Source organism: Pleurodeles waltl, chromosome 1_1 (assembly GCF_031143425.1).
Source record: "Pleurodeles waltl isolate 20211129_DDA chromosome 1_1, aPleWal1.hap1.20221129, whole genome shotgun sequence".
Lineage (NCBI taxonomy): Eukaryota > Metazoa > Chordata > Amphibia > Caudata > Salamandridae > Pleurodeles > Pleurodeles waltl.
Window position 1 is genome coordinate 414,264,021 of NC_090436.1, and position 15,455 is coordinate 414,279,475.

At 46.0% G+C, this 15,455-nt stretch overlaps 1 protein-coding gene across 2 annotated transcripts in view; it reads left to right on the forward strand.

The window, feature by feature from the left end:
- GFM2 (GTP dependent ribosome recycling factor mitochondrial 2) overlaps positions 1–15,455 on the forward strand; it is a 261,831-nt gene that overhangs the window by 39,601 nt on the left and 206,775 nt on the right. The window lies entirely within an intron of this gene.

Consider the following 15,455-nt stretch of genomic DNA (forward strand, 5'->3'; position numbering starts at 1 on the left):
GAGTCTGGTGTTTCTGAGTTACTATGGGGTGGCCGTGCGATTGGAAGCGACTGAGGTTTTGTCTTGGCCCTTGTCCGCCTCGTAGAGCCCCTCCCCCTCTTGGCAACTTTTTCCCTGAGTCTCATGGCAGTTAAGTGCTTAAGTCTGAATGTCCGAGGGCTTAACAGCCCGACCAAGCGGCTGGCGATCCTGTCAGGGCTAGAGAAATCTGGGAGCCATATCTGTCTATTACAGGAGACACACTTGCTGCACAGCTACACATTCCGCATGCGCTCGCGTTGGTTCCCTAGACAACTTTGGTCCTCGGCAGCCAGTAAGCATGCTGGGGTGGCAATTCCGCTCTCAAGGACTTTTCCCGGGTAAATAGTAGGTAAGGTACTCGAAGTGCAAGGCAGGTTTCTGGCTATTAGAGTAAGACTGGGCTCTTTCTTCTTCACCGTTGCCTCTCTCTATGCTCCAAATGCCCAGCAGGAGGCATTCCTTAGACAGGTGGTTTCCCCGACACCTAGCTCGCCGGATAGCGCTATTTTGGTGGGCGGAGATTTTAACCTAGTGATGAACAACAAGCTTGACTGTTCGGGCCAGCGCTTTGGGCAGGGAGGGGCGTTATCAGAGGCGGGACGCCAATGGCTGGCTGAATGTGAGTTGGAGGATGTGTGAAGGAAGCTCCATCCTGTGCAGCAAGATTATTCCTTCTATTCAGCAGCGTCTAAGACTTATGCACGGCTTGATCTCTTCCTGGCCTCACACAAGTTTTTGCCCCGAGTCAGGGAAGCCACGATTGAACCGAGGGCCTTGACGGATCACGCTCCAGTTACCGTAGAGCTTACCATGGAGGTGGGCCGAGTGGGTGTACCGACCTGGCGTTTTAGGGACTCCTTGCTGCAGAGCAAGACAGTGGTAGCATCGCTCCGTAGTGTGATCGTGGATTACATTAGCTTTAATGACGATGGTAATACTTCAGTGACGACGGTTTGGGAGGCCCTGAAGGCCGTAGTGAGGGGCGAGGTACTGGCACTGTCCGCCAGAGACAATAGGGCACGGAGGGAGATAAGGGAGAAGTTGGAACAGAGGGTGGCTACTCTGGAGTGTTCCCATAAATCCACTGGTGCACCGAGAATTTGGCGTGAGCTAGAGAATGTGAGGCAGCAGCTGAAGCGACTGGATTGGGACAGGGCGGAGTATGCGATAGTGCGACTTAAACATAAGTATTATGTTGGCCGCAACAGGTGCGGTAAGCTCTTAGCGCACCGACTACAAGCGCAACGGGCGGCGTCAGCAATAAAGCTAATTCGTTCTCCTTCGGGGGGAGGCCTATTCGAGCGACCAGATTGCAGAGGCTTTCGCAGACTTCTACCGGGGCTTGTATACGGCAGATGTACGGGACGACGCAGCTCTGGAATCTTATTTAGGGGACATAGCAGTTACCCCTCTTGGGGAGAGGGAGGTGTCCTTGCTGGATCAGCCGATAAAGGCAGATGAGGTTATATCGGCTATTTCACGCCTAAAGGACGGGAAGTCCCCGGGTCCAGATGAGTTCACAGCGTTATTCTATAAGACCTTCTGCGCGGAACTCGCTCCGCTCCTTGTGCGCCTCTTTAATTCTTTTAAGACTACGGGCACCCTGACGCCTAGTATGTTGGATGCTACCATTACTGTCATACATAAGTCGGGCAAAGACCCAGAAGAGTGCACTTCATATAGACCGATCTCGCTCCTGAACGTTGATGCCAAGCTGTTCACTGGGATTATTGCGTGTCGCCTCAAACCTTACATGCCGGGTCTTATTGATCCGGGTCAGTCAGGTTTTATCCTGCACCGGTAATGTGGCGATAACACAAAGCGGCTTCTGCATTTGATAGATAAAATAGATCGATCTCGTAGGGCAACGCTCTTTTTAGCTATAGACGCCGAAAAGGCATTTAACAGGGTTTATTGGCCATACCTTTTTCAGGTACTGAAGCGCTTTGGCCTGGGGCCCGGGTTAGGTCTTGGATACGATGCGCCTACCAATCCCCTAGGGCGGCAGTTCGGGTTAATGGCGTGCTTTCTCTGCCGTTCCCAGTTGGGCGTGGGACCAGACAGGGATGCCCGCTCTCCCCCCTCTTGTTTGCGTTATATATGGAGCCCCTCACACAGCGCTTGCGGGACAGTCCTCTGGTCTCCGGGGTGAAATTTGACATCACTACCCGCGCTGGTGGGGATACTAGATGGGTTTAGCCAGGTTTCGGGATTTAAGGTGAACATGCAGAAGTCTCAGATTCTGAGCCTATCGGTGAACCCGGATCACGAGGAAGACCTGAGAGCTAGATACCCATTCCAGTGGTCGTCTTCATGTCTTTCTTACTTGGGGGTAGAGCTGGCGACCTCTGCAGCGAAGACAGCGAGCTTGAATTATACAAAACTGGTTCGCAAGGTGCAGCGGGACCTGGAGTCGTGGGGGAGACACAAGCTGTCTTGGCTGGGCAGAGTGGCTGCGGTTAAGATGACTATTCTACCGCGTATACTCTATGTATTCCAAGCGCTCCCACTGACCCCAGCTCCCCGGACGATAGCCACTCTTCAATCGGCAGTGCTGAGGTTTGTCTGGGAGGGCCGACCGGCGCGTCTGCCGCGACAGGTCTTGTATCGCCCTAAGAGCCGGGGGGGGGTTGGTGATTCCGTGTCTTCTGCGTTATTTCCAGGCAACGCAACTGCATTTTCTTTTAGAGTGGAGTTGACCGCTCCTGGAGAAACATTGGTGTTTTATGGACCAAGCGGTGACGGGCTCCCATATATGGAAGGAGCCCTGGCTCCTACGTCGGCACAGAGCGGGGGGGACTTTATTCTTCCCCGGTTACGGGAGCGACTTTGCGAATATGGGACACCGTGGCTTGTCGGTCGGGGTTGACGTCTTTTCCGTCCCCGATGACCCCCATCGGCGCTAATCCGGACTTTGAGCCTAGACTCAATCTAGAGGGACTGAGGCGCTGGTACGAGGGGGGCTGTAAGAGAGTGGGAAGCCTCTTTGATGAACATGGGGTTCTGTCCTTTGACCAGATGAAGGAGATGTACAGCTTGCGGGAGGCGGATAGGCTGATGTATTATCAGGTCCGGCATTGGGCCCTACTACCAGCTAATAGGGCATTAATAGATAGGCCTCTTACACCGTTCGAGAAATGGATACTGCTAAAGAAGGACGATAGGGGAGTCATCTCCGAAATATGCCGACTACTGCAGGGGGAAAAGCGTCCTGCCCAAGTCAAAGGGGCAGCTGAGATGGGACAGAGAACTTGAGAGGGAATTTACGGATGAGGAGTGGGATAGCATATTCTATAGCACACACCACACAGCGTATAATGCAGCAGGGGCAGAGACATCATACAAGGTGGCCTCCTACTGGTATTATACTCCAGCACGCATTTACGTCTGGAGCCCTGGTAAGTCAGACCTGTGCTGGAAGGGGGTGTGGAGCCACAGGTACATTGCTGCATTTACTTTGGCACTGTCCCAAGCTACATCGTTATTGGCAAAGCATACTAGACGACAGTGATATAACATTTCACACTGAGATCCCACGGTATATTGTGCTGGGGTTGCCCAATCCCCTTACTTTCCTTTTCCACTAGGATCGCTAAGGGGGAGACAGATGGCTCTGGCGCTGAATGCTGCATTACAACAGATTCTAGCTTTCTGGGGTACGGACAGGGTCCCGATGCGGGAGGCATGGCTTCAGAAGCTGTGGTTTATCCTGGCTATGGAGAAGCTCACTTTAGCCTCCCAGCAGCGAATGAGTGACTTAAATGGGCTATGGCAACCATTTCTTCAGATTCTATCCTCGGAGTTCACGGAACTGACATGCCCGGTCTACTTGAGAGTTCTGAGATTGACCTGAACTGGGTGCAGGATATCAGGAGGGGAGTCTTTGGGGAGATGGAATTGGAGAGGGGAGGGGATGGGAGCCGGGAGAGACTGGGAGATGACTTGGACTATTGAGGGAGGCATTGTTTGTATGGTTTATTTATTTGTTTGGATGGTTCACATTAGCAGGATCCGCAATCCGGAAGCTCACTGGCCGCTGCTTGCTTTCTCTCTGGGTTATGATGTGGGGGTGGTGAGAAGCTGTTTGGTATGGCCCAGGGAGTAAGAGCTTGAAGGGAGGATCTTCTGCGGACAGAATTGTGGTCCTTGCTGGAGCTACGTATTTCTTTTACTGTCCTGAATTGTGTTGTGTTGTACTTTGTATGTTTCTATTCGCAAAATAACAATAAACAGATTTGATCCATAAAAATGTAATGCTGGGAAAGCTTGCGGAAGATGAAAAAAATCGGAATTACCTTTAACTGGGTAGGTAGTGTATATGTAGCACTGCACAAACACAAGTCCTATCCTCACCGCTGATCACCGCTTATCACCAATGTTAGAAATAGGGTCTCTAGTTATCAGAGGAATACACACTTGTCCAAGTAGGGACAACAATCCTACTCAGGGTAAGTCACAACACAATCTTCTGAAAATAATCCTGTGCTCACCCTCTGATAGTTTGGCACAGAGCAGGCAGGCTTAACTCAGAAGGCAATGTGTTAAAGCATTTGTGCTATAACTCACACAGTAACACAGTGAAAACACCACAAAAATTACTCCTCGCAAGTTTAGAATCATAGATAATATTTATCTGAATAAAAAAAGATCAAAATGACAAAGTACAAGTCGATATATCACTTTTAAAGGTTTAAATGAGTCTCAGTCCTTAAGAATCAGTGGTTATATCCTGTAAGACGCAGTACCTGGGATGCATAAAACACACTGGGGCTATAGAGGAGGAGATGCGTTGAAAAATAAGGTGTTGTGTCGGATTTTGCAGTGCGGCACAGACGATGCGTCATTTCTTTCCACGCTGCAAGGTGATGCATTGATTTCCAGGAGTGCAGGCTTGGTTCCTCACTGCGATGTGGGGATATTTTGACGCCCAGGGATGATGTGTTGAAAATCCTTGATGCCTTGGTAGAAGGAGCAGGCGATGCGTCGATCCGGTAGGTGAATGGGCATATTTCATCTGCGAGATGCTGCAGCGATTTCTGCAGACGTTGCGTCGATTTTCCAATGCACAGGGATTTTCTTTTTTTTGGTGAAATGTTTGTGGCCCTGAGACTTCAGAACAGGAGGCAAACTCAATCCAAGCCCTTGGAGACCACTTGTGGGGAAGGCAGAGTCCTTCCAGCAGCGTCAGAGGCCAGCAGCAGCAGGGCAACAAGCAGGGTAGCAGTCCTTCTCAGCAAAGCCGTCCAGATGAGTCCTTTGGGCAGCCAGGCAGTCCCTCTGGCAGAGTCCAGTTGTAGATCCAGAAGTGTCTGATTCATTGGGGTCAGGGACACAGCATATATAGATCCAAAATTGCCTTTGAAATGGGGGAAAGTTTAAAGAGTGGTTGTGAAGTGCACAAGTTCCCCTTTCAACCCAACCCTGTCTGCCAGGATCCCTGTGGGGGGTTATCAGTCATTTGTGTGAGGGCAGGCCACTGACCTTTGAGGTGTAAGCAGGGGTGAGGAATTTATTAAAATATCTACTTTTCCATGTGACAGGTTGCTTCATAAATCTACTTGTCCTGTAAATAAATCTACATGTCCCTTTGGGGTCATGTGTTTTGGCGACAAATTAGGGCAGAAATCTCATTCTATAAGAGCACTGATATCCACTTTGATTATGACAGGGCTAATACTATAGTAGGGCTTGAATACTGGTGATTTCCTTATTTTTCCACTGTTCTGTGGATCTACATAGTGAGGGTAGAGGAATCACTAGTTCCAGTAAGCAATAATTCCAGTGCTGGAATGCCCTTTTGAGTCTGAGCAAACCTACAAACTTGCATGTTTTTAAGGGTTTTCACCAGCAATTGTCTAATATTTTCCCATACTGAGAAAGACTGAACATTTAGGGAAAGTGAACCTGTAAACACTCAACAGATTTTAACATGAGCAAATCTACACATGCATATTTGCTTGTGCTAAAATACAGTTCACACATTTTCTAGGAGAATGATTCCTGGACTACTTCTGTCAATTTTTGTGAATTCATGAAATGTGTAAATCTACAGTAAGGCAAAGACCTATACCATGGGTTCACATTTGTGACTTTCTTTAAGAATTATGCCCCTAATTAGGTCTGGCGTTAACCAAGACCTTTTTGTTTTATTAACCATCTATCTCTTTCTCTATTGGCTGGCTTCACTGTGAGTTATAGCAAGCTGATTTTTCACAAGGAGCATATCGGCACATAAAGTAGTGCCAGAAACCACTGTGGCAACGTGTGCATTTTGAGACCAAAAGTAATTCTGCTTTTTGCCAATGTTTGTTACAATGGTGATGGCTTGGCAACTCCCACAACAATAAAGTTTCACAAAAGCCATGTCTAAACAAGACACAAATTGCCAAAACCAAAAGACTAACCACCAATGTCAGACCTATTGGCTTTGCCAATGCTTGTTTATTTTCATGTTTCCATAATCTTTTCAAAACTGGTTAGTGATTTTCCATTATAAATATTTTTGCGAAACACTAGCATGCATCAACACAATTTACTAAATGATGTTTTTAAGAAATTGTAACTAAACTTTCAAAGTAGTTAAGCAAAATGTTTTTCCCCAGTTGCATTTTATTCAAGCTTCTGTCATCTAATCAGAGAGCATTCTGGGAGCATTATAGTAGCCTCATAGTCTTAAAGTTTGCAAACATATGTGTACATTGTTTTACTTGAACCACTGTCAGGTACTGCAGTCCGAGCTTACAACATTTATTTAGAGCGCTCACCTTAATAATAGAGTCTTTGCATTAATGAACCATAAATACAAGTTTGAACAGCTTTAACATATGGATATAAATATTATCCCAACTTCAGACAGTTCCCTTCCCTGTAAACTGACATCCAAATGGTTTGTGCTGTAGGGGACTGGGGCTTCTTGTCCCAAGAACAAAATAAATGTGAAAACATGTTGTCCTTGATCCCAAACAAAATGTCCTGGGCACACTGCTGGTAAGAGAGGGCCCTCCACCCTTCCTGCCCAGGGAGACACATTCAGTATTCAGATGAATGCATATGTGACAGAGTGTCCTGTGTTTATGGTTGCGTAGGAAGCATGCACAAGGCGAGCTGTCAACCAGCACAAGCCAGATGTGGATTCAAGACAGGCTGTAAGGCACAGATGGCAGTAAGTGCAGAGAAACACCCACTTTCTAAAAGTGGCATTTCTAAAATAGTAATATTAAATCCAACTTCACCAGTAAGCAAAATTTTCTATTACCATTCTGGCCATACTAAACATGGCAGGGCTACTCCCTTCATATCAGAATCTGCCACTTAAAACTATATAAGGGCAGTTCTAAGGCTGACCTATAAGAGGAGCAGGCCTCACAGTAATGAGAAACAAAGTTGTGAGTTTGTCACTACCAGGACAGGTGTAACACATAGATACATGTCCTGCCCTTTACTTACATAGTACCGTACCCTATGGGTTACCTAGGGCCTACCTTAGGGGAGACTTATATGTAGAAAAAGGGGAGTTATATCTTGGCAAGTAGTTTCAAAAGCCAAGTCAAAGTGGCAGTATAACTGCACACACTGGCCTTGCAATGGCAGGCCTGAGACATGATTAAGGGGCTACTTGTGTAGGTGGCGCAATCAGTGGCGCTGGCCCTCTAGCAGCATTTAACTTACAGGCCCTGGGCACATCTAGTGCACTTTACTAGGGAATTACAAGTAAATTAAATATGACAATTGGGTAGGAGCCAATGTTAACCAGGTTTAGGGAAGAGAGCACATGCACTTTAGCACTGGTCAGCAGTGGTAAAGTGCGCAGAGTCCTAAAACCAGCAAAAACAGGGTCAGACAAATCGAAGGAGGCAGGCAAAAAATTGGGGTATGACCACCCTAAGTCTGTCAGGACTAACAGAGGGTATTCTGGCTTGAGGACTGTGGGATGCTATAGCTAAGTGACCCCACCCCGAGGAGAAAACCTGCTGTGGAGAAAGACAAGTTTTGAGTTGGGAGAGTAGCAACTAAAAGGACGCAAGCTCCCCAAAAGTATATAAACATTTAAAGGCCATAAATACAGAGTCCAAGGCATGGTTTTGCCCTGCCTCCCCGATGTCCATGCCTGACTTGAGCTGGGAAGAGCAGTGCATCAGGAACCTGGCCGCAGTGGTGGGTGGGGAAGAACTGAAGCTGCTGCTATGCCGGCTGCACAGACTTAAGCCAGATGTGGGGAGCGATTGGGCCCATGAAGGCTCCGGGGCCCCCTTGCGGTCCCCAACAAAAGAATGTGGGTACCTCAGTTGGGACCAAGGCACACTTAAAGAAAAAAAGGAAAATGTGGCTCAGAGACACCAGTTTAAAAAAAGTAACAAAGGCATAGCTTTGTGGGAAAGTATTTCCTCAAAAGCCCTTGGGGCATTCATAGTATGTGGTGAGGCACCGGTGCTCTGGCAGGTTTGATGGGGAACCATGTATTTAACATCAGGCAAGATCACAGTCCTCTCTTTGAATGTGCCCCTCTGTAACTAATGTTCATCCAAATAACCCATAGTAGAAGTAGTCCTCATATCTGCTTTTTCCTTAACATGTTAGGTATTACATTTTATTAGTATATTAGTACAATGGCAATATTACTATGGCCTGCCGGTCTGTTTCCTTACATCCCACACCACACATGCAAAGGCAGTCTTTTTTCTATTTGTCAATCCATTTCACATTCAAGTATTAGTTTCTGAAACCATGCCAATCTTGTAAGCTGGTCTACATGCTTGTTAACTTTATGGGATCCAAGTAATTTTCCATTCTGTTTGTCCTCTCAGTGGCTGAATAAATAGTGGTCCTCTTATGATGAGCATTTCATGATTTCTGTCCTTCACTTTTTAGGTCAAGCATACTGACAGTTTGAGCTGTCTGTCAGAGGCTTTGTAATGTTGAGAGAAATAATACATGCTGAAGGGCTTTGAGTCAGGTCCCTGCAGCCATTGCTTGATTGAAGTGTCATTCACAGTTTGGATCAGGCTAATGGACAGCATATCTGGACACGCGCAAAGGGTCAGCTCTTTCTACTATTGCTTTATTGGAAGAGTAATTGACATTGTGGATTAGCCATTCTGTCATCATGACTGACAGCCTTTTTACAGCTTTATTTGACAGAGTTTGCAAAGGAATGGTTTACCAGTGAAAGGCAATGGAGCCCTTGTTGTGGCACTGTTCATGGGGCGGTGCACTACAGCAGAGAGCTGTGGTGTGAAGCAAAGGCAGTGAGGTTGGTGAGTGCCCCCTTTCTCCCACACAAGGGTGACCACAGCATCATTTATTTAACTCGCCACTGAAGCATCATCTGTGGTGCTTTCCGGGATCGAGACCAACCAGACTTCACTTGTGACACTAGAGGGAACCACCTGGTTACAATTGTTTTCAGCACCATCTTTCCTCAATCTTGGCATACTGTATAGCAGGAAGGCTCCAGCACCATGAGCCAATGTACTCTTGGAAAAATGCAAACGTAAGCATGGAGAAAGTAGAAGGAAGTAGAATCTACGAGAAAAACATCTGCTCATCTCAGAGAAACTGCCCCTCCTGCTGCACAGGAATAAACCACCTAGCTGTACTGCCAGAAATCCACCACTCTGCTCTTCTATCGCTACATAATTCCAGTTGTGCTTCATATAGGAGCTGATTCACAATAATTGATCACTAAACTGGACTGGGTTACCTATAGGGTTGTTGCTTTCAATTTGATACCAGCTCGGTCATGATGAAATTGGTCTAATTCTCCCCTTTCCTCTTTAGCTGGTAGAGCAGTGAATCATAGTTTGGCTGTTATTTATCCCTAAGAGGGATCTCTGGTAAAGTTTTACAATGGTTTTCCAATGTTGGAAAGTGCCCATTTTTGGATGGTCACCCCCAATTTTCGCAGTCAGATGCTGTTGTTTTTGACCTGTCAGTATACTGAGGCCCGCTAACCATGTCCCAGTACCAGTGCTCTTTCCCTTAAATTGTATGTCGAATTGCATAGAGCAATTGTCAAGGCTCTTACCACCCATGTAAATGGTACCCAGGGCAAGGATGGTAAAGGGGGTCACTAGGGCTGCAGGACTGATTGTGCTACTCTGAGTACCCCCAAGTAAAAGAGAGACTGCAGAACTGCCATGTCAGCCTGCACAAGCAGCCCACTGCTTGAGTGAGGCTCTGCCCACACCATGTGCAAGCAGAGTCCTTGTTACTGCCCATGGACAGGGCAGTCAGCCCTAAGGTAGGCCCCTGCAGCCCAGGGAGCAGGGTGCACTGTCCCATGAGTGAGGACATATGTGCAGGAGCACATATGCCCGAGTGCTGGCATTTAAAACGCGATTCTGGCCTAAGTAACCGGCAGTCCATTAGATAACATGGGCTGGCATCCGACCACTGCTCAGATGTCCAGCTCTGCAGTGGCCCAGCCAAAACCTGTCATGCTTGCTATCAAACCTGTGTGCTTTTTAAACCTGTACATGATGCCCATGTTTAGGATTAAAAAGCAGATGCCCGGTGACCCCCTTAGAGGGTGCCCACCAAGTTATCGAGTCATATACTGTTTTGGTGGGCTCTCCTGAGCCGCTGCCACCACAGACAAGAGTCTGACTTCCTGCTAGGGGTGCTAGCACCTTGGCAGGATGTAAGGCAAAGAGCCTGAGCAGGAAGGACATCACACCTCCTCCTACCCAGGCTGGCTAGTGAGACAAGCATGAAGGAGGGGAGCCTCAAAGGCTTCCCCCGCCTTTGATGTGTAAGTAGCTGTCCCCCAGTGGAGGACAAAGCCCTTCCTGCCCTGTTTGGCAAGGCAGACGGGAAATTAGATATGCAGGAAGCGTGCACCCTCAAAGGAGTAGCCACACCTTGAGGGTGGACTACGAGGTCTGCACAGCAGAGGGAGGGTTCTGCCATCTTGGCAGACCCTAAGAATAGTGGGTATTGGGTAGAAAGTGACGTACTCCCACAAGAAGTTGTTACTTCAGGGGCGGATTAGCTGTTTGAAGTAGCAGCCCATTGACCACTGTCCCTCACACCATTAAACGCCCCTTAAACCAGGGTTTAAGGGGTTCTCCTGACACCAGAACATAGATCTTACATGGAGCAGAAGAAAGAAGCATAAAGCGACGTCTGCACCAACAACAGGACCTGGACTCCAGCCTCAGCGCAAAGAAGAGGACACAGAGTGACCCAAGGAGACCAGTACTGGAACTGCATGCCCGACATGTGCCTGAGGTGAAGACTCGTTGGTCCCAGCAAGAGGGTTCCCAGCGACCCCTCACCTGTGGGTTTGCAGCATGGGGGAAGTGATTGTGACTGTGCCAAAGATGCCTGCTGCTCCATCCAGCCCGGTGATTGACAGCTAGAAGCCACCTCTGCATCTGGAGCCACCGGACGAGGTGGTAAAGATCCAACTGTCGATTCCTGGCCCCCCAAAGACCTCTACATCCTAAGGGTAGAGTGTGAGTCCACCCCTAAGTCCAGTTTTGCAATGGATTGCAAAATGCACCAGCACTGCGGACTGTTCAGCACCAAGGACAGCCAAGTCTCCTCTACAACAGGTTCCCTGGGCAAGGTAACAAAAGTCTGACTGTGGGACCTTGGTCTAGGTCCCCCGCAGAACCTTAAATTCTTGTGGGTTCGTCGGAACTCACCCTACAAGTGCCCCAGTGCACACTGCTATTTTCCCCATTTACTTCAATGGAAGCCCTTTAAATGTACAAAGTGCTGTATTTTTACAAATTCACAACTCCGGTTCTACAAAAGCTACAAAGTTCATTTTGGTGTCTAAATTAAGTTTAAAATCGAATCTGTCGGATTTCTGTGGAGTCGTGTCATTTATTTATCGGTAAAGTGAAATGCTGTACATATGTTCCTGTATGCAGCCTGACTGCTCTTCACCACACTACCAGGACTTAGCTAGTGTTTGCTGAGTGTGAATCTGAGGTCCAGTACTCTGTATAGTGTTGGTATTCCATGGTAAGGCTACTTTGTCATTGCATAAAATACCCTCACCTTGCTACGTCAAGCCATGCGGTTATCATTTCCCTGAAAAGGCCTAGCTGCACCCCATGCAACAAAACTTTAGCTGATAAAGTGGGTGATTGTAAGAGTGATTGCATCGATGAATGATGAGGCAGAGTGAGTGACTGAGTTAGTGATTGAGTTCACATACCTGGGTGACCAGGTAGACATTTGATTTTATCCAAGCATTACCTGTAATAATGCAGCTCGAGAGTCCCAATCATGGGACAGTTCAGCCCCCACCTACCAGGCTTCAGGTCAAATGTGAACTAAAACGGGCACTGCACAACTGAGGGATTGCCTGCAATGATAGGAAAGGGTTGAGTTTTCTGATAGTTACAGTCTTGGTGATTGTTACAAGTCAAATAGTATAACGTGGTATATGTTCTGCAGCAATCAGGTCATAGGAAAAGAACTGCATCAACAGCCACCTATCCCTTGTTGCTCCCTCTATAGTATAGTATACTGTCCTCTGCTCCCTTCTGAATGCTTTCAAAGCCATCGCTTATGAAGAAGACATTCTAACATCTTCCATCATTAATTGTCCTCAAGGAGTTGCCCTTACACCCCTCCTCAACATTGTCAATGCCTCCTTTAGCCAAGGAACGTTCACAGACCTCATAAAGGAAGTACAGAGCCTCTCCCTGATAAAGAGGCTGACCCAGGTGACCTCCCCAAGATCCACCTACCAGACCCCATTTGAAGGGGCCATGGGGAAAGCCGGAGTTACTAAGCCTTTACCATTGGGGGTGTGGTCGTTTGCCTCTGATATCCAAGGGTAGGTTATCCTATTGCGCTGTAAACTAGGCCAAAAACAACGTCTTAAGCACTTGACTCTTAGTTGGAAAGATAGTGAGAGAGCGTAGCTATATTAACATGAAATGTTTATGAACTAATGTATAATAATGTCGCATAGAAACTGTGTTTTGCTAAAACTTGCACTTGAAATGTGACCACGGGGAGTGGCAGCCAATGTATATGGGGACTAATGAAACTGACTAATAATTTTGAAATTGATATGTTATGATATGGTTTTACACTAATAATAATAGGTATACGTAAAGGTTTTTGCTAATAAATCTTTTAGGCCTTAGTTAGCATGAGTAGAGGCCTAGCTGCCTGACTCTCATATTAAATGTATTTTTCTAACGTGCAGTGTGCTGACTTGTTAAAGGACATAACCCTTGTTTTTTCAAAAGCTAGAAGGTGAATGTAACTGTAGTAGATCCGTTCTCATGAAATTCCCCCTGCCTAAAGTAACATTTTTAGCTAAATGCAACAGTGTATATTAACAAGGTCGCCTAAACCGGTATGGACAATGGAGCCACTGACCGAAGATGTGCAAAGGACCACAAGACGATGAAATCATACTGGACATTCCACCCGCTAAAGACGTCAATCATTAAGCACCAATAAAATACGTGAGAGCTGTTGTGGGGTAACAAATTTGATGAAGTAATGTGATTTTAATTGGTTAAAGATAGTGGGGTGCAACCCCTTGTCCAATTAGATTTTAGGGGAATGTACAACGAAAAAGGGATAAAACCCCTTGACACACGGAAATGAGTTAGTTAGTTAGGGAGATGCTGATGCGATTTGATATGATCCAGAGACTTTGTCACTTTGCCTAGTGACTTTGCTGATTTTACTTAGAACCATCCTTGTCCTTAGATGGCCCATTTGCACTTTACCTCCTTATGAGGGAAGTGCCCTTTTCCCTTTTGCTGAAGCTGAATCTTTTGATGGCGAATCAACTGATGTCCTGAAGACGAAGACAGAGTCTGAGTGCTGACCAAACTTGGAGGGTAACTATATGACAATGAAATTGTGATTGTCTGTTTGCTTTTCCTTTCTAGGTACCAACTGCTTTTATTTTGACAGGAGCCATAGCTAGATGTTTTCTAAATTGATGTTACTAAATTGTTTTGCATGAAGCCCAACATGCCAATGCTAATTAGAGGTTAAGTGAGGGGTTCACTAAAACTGATGCAAATGGACAAATGACTGAATCTATGCTTTGTTGAACAATACGCTGATATATTCTGCTAATGATAGTCTATGTTCACGCCGAGCTATATTCTAATGTTTGTGATTCTTGCTTTGATGAAATCCTATCATAGTTGCCATATTGTGACTATGCTATTGTGTTTCTTGGTTTTGAGACTAATAAACTTGCTAGTAGTATTGTAACCAATAGGGAATAAATATCACTAAATTCATATTAAACTGGTGTGATTGTTCATGACTGCAAGGTCATGGTGGTGTCTTGAGATTGATTAATGTCTTTGACTAAGGTGAAATGTATTATTGTGATAAATATTGATGACATTATTGACGTGTTAATTGACATGTTGATTAGCTATCTCGTCCTAAGGTGTCTCTCAACAGGGTCAAAAGATTCATTGGCCTAAAACGAGTCCCAATGTGTAATAATCTATCATAAAGGGACGCGTTAACAGTTCCAAGAAGTCATAGGTTTCCTAAGGAGGCAGTGTGAGGGTAGGTAAGCTCAGAACTTAACAGTCACCCAGCAGCACACTAATTGATTGTCCAACCAATCAGTTTACCTTAGTAAATCTATCTGAAAACAACACAGTAAATTAGTTTAAGGCAGGGAACCTCAGAATCCTCAGGCGACACCACCATCTTAGAAATGTCATTTTATAAGGGCTGTCTTTACCCATTCTGAAATTCCTAATGTTAGTTTGGCACACAAAGAACCAAGTTTACATCCTTTACCTAATGCTAAATGTTGCTTTACTGCTGTTTCTTCAGAGCAATTCTGCGGTGACCCTTGCCCCAGATAAGTTCTATAAGGAAGGAATCTAGGGCCAGATGTATAAAAGGTTTTTACACATTCTGTGTCTATGGGAAAAAGTGTTTGTACATATGGCCCCTAATTCCTCAAAGAATGCTCTGGGAGGAATTACCAGGAGGATAGTAAATAAATAGAGAAGACTGGGTAGCATCACCATTTTTGAGAGAGAGAGAGATTCGTACTGTGGTGGCTAGGAGCAGCTTGTCCAGGAGGAGTCTTGGGACTTTGAGCGAAGACAATACTGGGTGTACGCTCATAGCACGTTGCCAATCACCTTGCTACAAAACCAGACTACATGCCACACTACCCCTGAATCTGTTATAACGCATGCAAGCTAAAATAATTATTCGGTGCTACTATGATGGCAAGTAAGTATAGTTCCAATCTGTTCAAATTTATGTGCGTCTTCCAGTTTTTACCAATGTCAAGTCCTTGTACGCTCTTTTGTTTTCTTTGTTGTTACTCTTCATAATGTGTTCTTTTGTACTAGATGTCCTCTGGTCTCTGGCACATGCTGTTCCATAATTGTGTGAAATCTTCAGATTTTGTTAGTTAGCATTTGTATTGTTATTCCTTTAAGTGGTATCACATTTAAGAA